The sequence below is a fragment of the Pinus tabuliformis genome, chromosome 4_2, assembly GCF_031772625.1.
Source record: "Pinus tabuliformis cultivar Carrire ecotype Pingquan chromosome 4_2, CPIR1, whole genome shotgun sequence".
NCBI classification, from domain to species: domain Eukaryota; kingdom Viridiplantae; phylum Streptophyta; class Pinopsida; order Pinales; family Pinaceae; genus Pinus; species Pinus tabuliformis.
The window spans coordinates 984,901,146-984,912,242 of NC_142304.1; the positions used below are offsets into that span (position 1 = coordinate 984,901,146).

At 39.4% G+C, this 11,097-nt stretch overlaps 1 pseudogene; it reads left to right on the forward strand.

Annotated features, from left to right (window-relative positions):
• The first annotated feature begins 971 nt into the window (after positions 1–971).
• On the forward strand, positions 972–2,942 carry LOC149172972 (COBRA-like protein 10 pseudogene; annotated as a pseudogene).
• The last annotated feature ends 8,155 nt before the right edge of the window (positions 2,943–11,097 follow it).

The window sequence follows — 11,097 nt, forward strand, 5'->3', positions numbered from 1 at the left end:
TCTTTATTGGATCAGTGAATGATTATAACTATGGAGCCTATTAGAATATTCAAGGTTATATCCTTTATTGCATTCATAGGGAATTAAATTCAAAGGGTGACAAATTATTCAAAATGAGAGTGGACTTACAACTTGGTCAAATCACTACAAATAGATTCAGAGACTAGAGAGTGGTCTCTGAATCCATGTGCGATGTTAAAATTTAGAGACAAAGTGTCTCTTAATCCATCTACAATGTTAAAATTTAGATACCCTCTCTAAATTTATCTCTAATGTTAAAATTTAGGTAGAAATATTCAATGACCCCTTAAAAGAGTTTACAAATCCATCTATAATGCTAAAATTATAATAGTTTTATACATTATAAAATATAAATTTACGATATTTACAATATTCAATAATTTTATATTTTTTGGAGGGAAATAATTTTATGCTTTCTTTGGAGGGCAAGACTAGATTTTTTTTTAAACTAATATAGAAAGATTTTAAACTTTAATAGAACACAAGCACTCTACACTCTCAAACTCTAATGCTGAAGTTGAGAAGGCAGTGATGGTGTGATTGGTTTCTCTATTGCAACCCTATAGTGATAATGAGAGTAAGTTTGAGATAAGTAACACCCACTTAATTTCTTGTTGGTCTCTTGTTGTTGGGTTGTAGGCTAAAATATAAAATAGAATATATATAATAGTATTATCTCGAGATTAGCTAGATGGTGCATGATGAGGTGTTGCCATAGTTGAAAGCATTTCCATTGGGACCAAAGTATCCTCCCACAGAAGCTGAATTCATTGACCCAATTGGGTACATTTTGAAGATAGAGAAGGAAGCTAGCTAGTACGACATTTGCAAGATAATTCCTCAAATACGAAGGCACCCAAGAGGGTTGTCATTGAAAATCTGAATCATTGTTTGGGGCTATTAGGGATTGTTGTGAGAAACAATCTTGGGGTTTGGTTTGAGCTCTAAATATGGCTAGGAGAGGGATTATTGCTCTGGGGTTTTTGTTGTATTTTTTTCTCTGTAACAACAGGTGGGTGGAGGCCCAAGTTCAGATAGCTCCATCCCCCACAGAAAATTCGTGCATTGGAATTTACCTATCGTACCAGGAAATCAATCTAGTAAAAAACTACCCCTATGTCACGGATCCAACACAACAGCCCTACACTTTTCAGTCCACTGCAACTGTGCTCAATACTAGTACCAAGGATTTGAAAGTGTGGCATATATTCATTGGGTTTTGCCACAAGGAGGTGCTTGTCTCTACAAGCAATGCAGCGATGGAAGATGGTCATCCTTTCCTGTCGAAGTGGGAAACGACACCGTTTTGGAAGGTTTCTCACATACAGATCTCAGGACTACCATTGAAACTGTTGGAGACATAAACTAGATAGTGGTCCAGATTGTGATGAAAGACACAAAATTTGGAGTTGGAGAAAAGAGTATTCCCATTCCTAACAACATCAGCCTTGATAATGAATGATACACATGCCCCAAGCCTTCTCTTACAAAAGGATTTATGGAGTTTTGCTACAAAAAGGATCCTAAGTTGGTAGTTGTTGTCTAATGAAACAAAATTTCTACCTTGCCAGGGAGGAGATCTCACCATTAGTTATAATGTCACACAGGTCTTTTAAAACAACTATTGGGCACATGTAACAATTTCCGATGAGAATCCTATTGGCCATTTGGACTACTAGAAATTGTCTTGGAAATGACAGAGGGGAGAATTTATTCAAGCCATGAAGGGTGCAGAGACATTAGAACAAAGTCAATGTGACTACATCACTGGAGCTGCAAGTGTTTTCTACCAAGACATGGATTTCTCAACTGTGATTAGTTTTCAGAAGGTACCAACAACTTTGGACCTTGGTCAATACATGGCTAATAATACAACTGTAGGAAATATGAAATATCATTGCAGAAATGGCACTATTCTTCTACCCATCATCGATCCAAGCAAGTCTAAATCTTCTTTCCAACTTCAGGTCTACAAACTCCCTCTATATTTGAATCGAACCATGCTATTTCCTCCTCTGAATTAGAAGATAAATGGTATACTTAATCTTTATTATCAATGCAGGCAGCCAAGGAGAGTAGACCCAACTAAATTTCCAGATCCTAGTGGGACACAGAGGACTTTATCTGTTATTGCTAACTGGCAGAAAATATACAACATCTCCACTAAGATCGGTAAACCTCGTTGTTGTGTTTCCTTCTCTGCTTATTATAACGAGTCTGTCATCCCTTGTCAAACCTGTGCCTATGGTTGTCCATCTTCAATAAATCCAGCTTGCAATCCAAAGGAACCAGTTATGCTCCTTCCTTCTTCAGCTCTGCTTGTTCCTTTCCAGAACCAGACTACAAAAGCAATTGCATGGGCTAGGATGCAACATTTTCCTATACCACAACCACTACCCTGTGGTGATTACTGTGGTGTGAGCATTAACTGGCATGTCTATTCTAACTATTCAAAGGGATGGAGTGCAAGAATTACTCTTTTCAACTCGGGGGCCTCTGAGTTCGTAGACTGGTTTGTTGTTGTTGAGATGGATAAAGCCTTTGCTGGCTACCAAGATGTTTACTCTTTTAATGGAACTAAAGTACCAGGGTTGAACAACACCCTACTCATGCAAGGAAAAGAGGGATTGAATTACTTGAATGCAAAAACAAATGGGAGTACACCTTATGATCCAAGGATTCCTAGTAAGCAGCAGTCAGTGATTTCCTTCACAAAGAAGCTTACACCTGGTATAGACATTGTAGCTGGTGATGGCTATCCTACCAAACTATTTTTTAAAGGCGAGGAATGTTCTCTTCCTGAATTTTTCTCTTCTGGATCAGGGCATGTAGTTTCTAGAAACTTTCCACTGCTTTTGCTAGCATCAACAACGATACAGTTGTGTTGTAGGAGAACCTCCAAATTCTCAAGGGTCCAATGATTATAAAGATGCCAATGAGTTGAATAAAGGCACCAATATTGCAAAATTCACTACTAACTAACAGCATATAAGATAGAGTCCCAAGAAAACTAGAGGCACTCTATAGATTATAGTGCAAAAATTAGTATGGGGGAGTGGGATGACCTATGCACTTGAACAATTTGAGGACAAGGTGAAGTTGTTTGCAAGGTATAGACTGAAATCCTCTAGGGACACTACTCCTATGGTGGTGGAAACGTTGTTTTGGAGGGAAGCAACTGATAAGCCTATTACTCTAGAGTATGCCAATGATATCCCTGGAACTTCCTTTGGGGAACCCAATGAGAAATTTCTACCACCATCATTTGCACCACAGGAGAGAAAAATATAGTACTGAAGGAAACATAGGAAAAAGAGGGCTCTCAAAATTAACTTTCTTTTTTTAAGTCACACAACTCACTTTATTTTTTTCTTATATACTCATTTTACATTTCAAGAATACCTGAAGCTTGTACATAATACCCCATTCCAATTGTAACAAAATATTCATCATCGAGTCTGCATTCTTTTTCTTGTTGAGGTGGTCCTGACAATGCTTCTATTTTTGCATTAACCATGTCCTTCTCAAGAAAAGCACACCCATAATTATCATACAATTCAGGGTCTTTGGGGAAGCTATACCTCTGATCCTGAATATCTAACCTTGGCATGTGTTTTAATAGCGAGTTTGATTCTTGAGTTACCTTTTCCAATCCAACTTCAACAATTAGTTCCTCATCCCTTTGACCACCCAATGAGATATCTATCAAAGGTAAACCAACATATTTCCCTCAATATGTCTCTAAATCTCCACCTTGATGTCTAATTTCTCTACCTTTAGTTTCAGTAAAAGCATTATCTATTGCCTTGGATTTCAGACTGCATCTCTCCCCAAGAACATCAACAAATGAATTAACACTATCATCAAAAAAATATTCACTAAGAACTTGAGTTTGATGCATGTTGTTTTCTTCTCCAGAATTCAAGGTAGAAAACATTTCCGAGTTCACTTTACTGGTTGATGTCTCTGTATCCACTCTTTTAATGTTTGTTTGGCTTAAAAACTAGCTTCTGAATTGGAAGAGTTTGCATTATTAGTCACTGAACTTGGAGTATTTTCATCATGTCTTATATCATTCTTCAAACCATTCCAAGATCCTTCAAGAAAATAATCATTACCAGGTAAATAATTGGATTTGAAAGCCTATGCCTGCAAGTCTTTCCAATTATCATTTTCTTTTCTACTAGAGCACTTGAATGAAGCAAGGGACCTGGAAGATAGTTCAGCCTTACAATCGGGGAAAACTTTGCCTAATATATCACATACATTCTTAGTTCCCATGGTATTATAGGACGTAGCCTCTTCATCACCAATAGGATGGCTAACTTGAGAATCATTGTTGAATTTCAATGTACCTTCTTTTTGTTGAAGATCTCCAGAGATATCTCTCTTCGCAAAGGTGTCACTAGCTGAAGTGTGATCATAGTCAGTTGAGGCCATTTTCTGTCTTTAAGGATTAAAAAAAGTAATCCTACCTTCTAAGGAATCATATACCTGGTAACCATGCTCAATATGCCTAATGTGACCATGTTGAAAATTGTCAGACTCACTCTTGCTTATATTACTAGCCAAAATTTCTGCATTGCTATTCATTGATAACTTAACATTTGTCCATTCATTTGCATATTTCATATTATTTTCACCAAGCAAGTTGTTATAATTATCATAACTAGAAATTTGTTATAATTATCATACTAGTGTCACTCTCATATAGCTTGCCATAACCGGTTGCAAATTCAATATGAAAATGCCATCTGCAACTAGGATAACAACAAACAAAAGAACATTGATTTTGCACTCTAGTCTAGGTTTTTTACATGATTCTTATATTCTGAATTGTTGTTTTATTTAACATTTCCTCTTTGTGGTAGTTGCATTCAGAATGTTGGCTGATAAGACAACAATTATGTCACTAGACGTATTGATGGTTGGAGGTGTTCCTTGTTGCAGGTGCAAAATGCTCCTTGTCATCACTTACTCTTTATGGTTTTATTAATTTGTGTCATTGCATTATGAGTATTGTTGGATTGCATGTTCTCAAATTAGAGTTAAATTTTAATGCCAAGAACTTGCTAGGGTAGTATCAACTACAATCACCTTTCCCATCAATGTTACAAACATTGCAAAAAACACCTAGAAATTTAAGGCAAATTTCCTACTTTCTCCCATCATAAAAGATCATAAAAGAATAAAACAAGAAATAAAGGAAAAATAGAAGCAAAAGTCTTATTTACTTACAAAGGAGGAACCATTTGTTGGAACAAGGGTTCAACACATACTTGTCAGAATTAAGAATTGGTGCTATTTAAGACCCAAAAAAGTATTCCATTTTTTTCGGAAAAGGTATTGTTATAAATTTAGCCAAAATTAACAATTGTCTTTTTTGTAACATGTCATTGAAAAACAACATGACTGAAAAGAAAATAATTAGAAGCTACAATGGCCTAACAACATTTTAAGCAGTGAAAGGTAAACACAAACTAAGCATACCTTGAAAAACATGAGCCTGCTGGGTCTTGTCACATTCTGGAAGAAGATGTAAAGTATCTGTATCATTACTCTTCCACCCTTCTGATGTTGCACAAGGCTCTATATCTGTCCCAAAACTATTTGGACTAGCACTGAATGATACATGCTCAATTTTGGAATTAATTTCACTTTCTTTTTTGGAGTCACGCAGTTCACTTTTTTTCTTGTATACATATTTGACATTTCAAGAATATCTGAAGCTTGTACAGAATCCCCCATTCCAATTGTAACAAAATATTCATTTCCGATTCTACACACTTTTTTTTTTTGAGTTGGTCCTGACAATGCTTCTATTACTGCATTAACCATGTCCTCATAGTAATCACACCCATAATTCTCAGACAATTCAGGGTCTTCGGGGAAGCTATACCTATGATCTTGAATATCCAACATTGGCATTTGTTTTAACATCCAGTTTGATTATTGAGTTACCATTTCCAATCCAACTTCAACAATCGGTTCCTCATCCCTTTTACCACCCAATGAGATCTTGGACCTGCATAGGTAAGCCAATATCTTTCCCTGAATATGTCTCTAAATATCCACCTTGATGTCCAATTGTTCTACCTTTAGTTTTAGTAAAAGAATTATCTAATGTCTTGGATTTCAGATTGCATCTCTCCCCAAGTGTTGAATTTCCACGACGTTGGGTCTAGGTTAGAGTCTTAAAATCACTGACGCTACCAAACCAAGAATCTCAACCATAAAATACTTTGCACAGCGGAAATATAGAGCAGTAAATCACACATGCACAAAACATAGACAATTTTTTAATTTTTCAACCCAACTTCGTTATATTAACAACATATAATACAACAATCTAGGGCTCTCATACCAAGGATAATGGTCCTTAGTACAAGATACAAAACTAGGGCTTGGTGTGAGTCCATCGACAACTAATCTACCATCAACAAGATACTTGACCATCCGGTTGATGAAGTTGACTCTCTCAGCTCCCCTTGGTTGTACCCTGTGCCTGCCCAGTCCTTCGGCCCCTGATCTGTAGCTCCTACCTCTATCAATGCTCCAAGTTCATTAGGCCACTGAATCTTGGTTATCCAATCTTCTCTCCAGTTTTTCCTTTGTCCATCAAGGCTACAACACATCGAGACTACTGTCGAGTTGTTCACAGCTCCACTTTTGAACAACTCTCAAGTTTCCCACTGTTGCTCCTTAGATACTCAAGGACTTCAACCCACTATGGTCTTCCTACACTGCTCTAATGAAGACAAACATAGGGAACGGAGGGATACCACGTATCACTGCAAGATGTCCATCTCCCACAATGAACAAGGGCTAGGAGGACTGCCCATCATCTGTTGTAGAAGTCCTTCTCCACACACAAGTCTCGGGCTCCACAACTACTCCTCTAGTTCGTCAACCCTTGATATCAACAATTGCCTCTCTCGGAACTACCCTTTTCCATCAAGGTGTTACTCACCGGGCTCCAACTTGGACACTATCTCACTGTCCTCCAACAGACCATAAGTGCCTAATCTCATCCACACTTGGTCTTCTCTCATGCTGCCCTCCAACAGTCCATGAGAGACCAAGTCCACACTGTAGATTCTGCACCTAGTTAGAGCATCCAAAACCTAGGAAGCTCCTCCACATGGCTGCTAGAAAACTTCTCCAATCATTCCTTTCATAGGACACTTATCTACCTAGCATCCAACCATCAATCAAGGATACATTTGCAAATATTGTTGTTGCCTCCTTACCTTGGGATCTGTGTATACATAGGACTCATTAGGTCATGCAACAGCAACCCCAACCCACTGCCCAAATACAGTGTAGTCCTCTGCTTCCTTTGTTGTCACCTCTAGGATTTTTTTGAATTTTTGTGCACCTTTTGAAAACCACACAAGACACCCTTGATCCAGGTGGATATTGGTGGCCATCCACCTATTAGCTACCTATACCAATAGGTTTCATTTTTCATGATTGGCATGGGAAGTGCCAATATGATCTACTTTGGTATTGCAAAGATCTCATATTCTTATGGAAGACACATATTTACATTTGGTTGATGCTGCCCTACTTCTGAATGGGTGATCCAACAGTCTAATCTGGGTCATGCCATGTTTCAATTTTTGTTGTAGATTAGAGAAATAAATCTGTCCAAACAGTTCAATCTTCGCAGGTAAAGTAGATAGGCAGAGAATGAAGGTTCCCAATTGTTTAATCTGGGGCCTTGGAAGCAATAAGGTTAGCCTTAGATAGAAAATCAAAAGGAAAAGCCAAAGGAAAAGAAAAGGCACAAAAGGGTTTGCAATTCCAAGTGCACCCTCCTAGAAGTAACAAAAAATGCTAGGAAATAGAGTGGGTAGGCAGATGGGGTTGCAGAAAGCATGGTTTATGGCATTTCATTGGCCTAAGCAAAGGTAAAAACATGGTGCCAGTGCAGATTACCTATTTCAGAAGTCTTATAGCAACTTAATGAAGCATGTCTAACTTCCCAATCATCCCCCATTACATTTCTTGCTAACATCCCAAGACCACCTCTGATCATGGAAGAAATCTAAGTTTTTAGTTGGTTCTTGTTTCTTTAAGAGCCACATTTCTTGTGTAAAATTCTTTTCATTTTGATCTACTTCCTAAACAAAGTTGATTTCATATAAAACTTAGTGTTTCACCCCTTCATCCCCTTTCTCCACTCATATTAACTCCTAACTTCTTATTATCTAAACCCCCTATGTTCCCCTTTTCCCCTACTATTATAAACACTATGGTGTATAAACCCCAAGCAATGTATAAATATTCCCTCCCCCCTGGCATTATAGCCATATGTCCAAGGTCAGGGATTGAATTGACCTCTGGTCAGTTTAACAACCTAAGCCCTACCCCTCTTTTCCCTTCAGAAACCTTTGAAACCATTTACCCTCTTCATTTGCAAAAAACCTTGTAAAATAACCCACTATTACTCCTAACCCGCGCAATTTGCAATATAAACCAAAAACCCATTTTTCCGCCTTATCCTAAGTTTGTTGCCATGCGCATTTTTCCACAAAAATACTTTGAAATAACCCAAATTGTCATTATATACCAAAGTCCGCCGGGCACGAATTTCAAAGAAAATATTAAAATATTCCCGCCCTGCTGCCGTATCGTCCGGCCAGCTCTGCCTTCCGCCAGCCTTCGGATCTGGGCCTTCCCATCCGACGGCCCTTATTAATTTCGGAACGGCCCCGACGTACTGCCGTTAGCCTCCGAAATTTGTCAAAGGGTGACGTCAGGCCTCTGCCACACGTCGCCCCCAAATCGTATCGGGTCGCCCTCTGACAATCCCGCTTTCGTATCAAAAGCGGTGCGATATCATACCGCTTACCACTTCCGGTTTTCCGCTGACCGGTCATGCCAACGTCACGCCACCTCACCGCTGTGTTAGCACCCCCACCCGCCATCGCTCTGACATGTCCTCCGCCTATGCAGTCCCCGTGGATCACTCACAGGCCACCATGTCAACCGATGATGTCATGCTGACGTCACCCGACCCTAACCCCACCTGATGACGTCATGCTAACGTCATCCATTTTTCGCGCCAACGCCAAAGTCCATATTTGGCCGAATTTTTTCATTTTTACGTTCTTTTCTGTGTTTTTTCGCTCTGCCTTCTGCATGCGATTTTACGTCCTTTGCTGCCGCACCTCGCCAACAACATTCGGATCTGCTGTCGCCCAGAATTCAACCGCAACCGAGCTCTAATACCGTCACCTAACCAGGTATTTGTCAAATTCCCCAACTGCGCCCTCTGTTTCGTCCTGCATTATTAAAAAACCAATAGAATTGACCAATTTCCCTGGAGAAATAGGCCTACTATGCCTTAAAACAAATTTCATCTGTTTCTAACCGGCCAATTGTGCCCAATTACACCCCTGTTATTCTGAAACAGGCTGTAATTCAGCAAACTACCTAACCTACCGCGCAGGACAGTGTTTCTCTCACAGATAGTCACAATTCAACCCAAATTCACTTGAGGAACATGGATGCACCAGTAGCACCTGTGGCCCTGAATATTGCTCCATTAAATGCCCCTCACAGAGAGTTGGAGTGGAAAGCATTAGCAGACCAAGATTACCAAATAACAGAGGAAATGCTAATGCCTAGCAAGTACCACATTCACTTGCTAAATGAATTGAAGCTCAAGCATGAGAGTGGAATGGATATATTGGGCATTTGGGACTCTTTCCTCCCTATCTTCAAGCTCCCTCAGGTCAACCAGTTTCCTGACCTAATCCACCGATGTGCTGACTGCTATGACCCCACTAAGAGAGCTGTGCTTGACCCTTCAGGCTCAGTTGTTTTTTATGTCACCCCTGAAGCCATTAGAGAGATGCTACACTTCAATACTGATAAGAAATTAGTTCCTCTATTACTGACAGATCTGATAAAACAAGGAGCTAATCTGACAGATGCTCAAATCACCAAGATAAATCAATTGTACATTGACTCTGACACTGTGCAGCACCCTCCCATTGGTCATGTATACCTGAACCAATTGGGTAGAGACCTTGTAGACATGATTAGTCCCATATTGGGCTATAATTCAATAGAATATGTTGATGAAACTGTGCTGGTGATGATGCTCATGTTTGCCCCTAGAAAGTCCCCAATCTGTTATGACTATGCCACTTACATCTCCAATCAGATAAATGAGCAATTGATAAACTTGGCAAGAGAAAGGGTGTTCAGATACACCTCCTATATCTACCATTTGATCTTATACTATCAGCATGAGAAATTTCCTTTTTCTGTGAAAAGAATGGATGCACAAGGCAATCCAAGGTCAGTGGTTTATTGGTCATCTGCTATCCACTGTAGATCTTATTCTCCATACTCCTATTGTGAGTTTATAGACCTCTTCATCCACCCAGCAATGTCTCTGCTTCTGAGCTCACCTCCTCCAAGACTAACTGATGACATGTAGAAGATTCTCCAGTTGTCTAAGGTATACAACAATGGGGATTGGTATTATTACCAAAACCACACAGTTATCAGAATATATGGGTGTGAGTTGCCCCCATACAGATTACCCAGGTATGTGCCTATGAGATTGTTTGCCCTTGAATATTTCAGGCAATTTGGGAATGTTGATGTACTCCATTTTTCAAGCAAGGGCAAGAAAGCACAACTCAAAGTTAGAAACCAACTAGGCCACTTCATCTACAACAAAAGGGAGGAAGGTTGGCAAGAAGCAGACAGAATGCTAGAAGGCCTTGGCCTACAGACCAGCTTCCCTTGGAAACCTTATGACCCCGCTCATTTCATAAGCTTAAGAAGGGTCAGATATAGGCTGGCCAATTATGATCATTTAAGGTTGCCTCACATAGAAAAATATGCAAATCAACTAGAATGGAGAGAAGGCACCTTAGAAGAGGCTACCACAGAAGAAGAACTAGCTCAAAGAGCAATAAAAAATCTCCAAAAGTTGACTGACTTGGAGCTTTGTTCACAGGTATTCTCCCTTCCAAGCACACAAGTGTGAGCAGCTGCCTCATCATCTACAGCTTCACAAAAGGCAGCCCAAGCCCCAATCACAGCAGATAT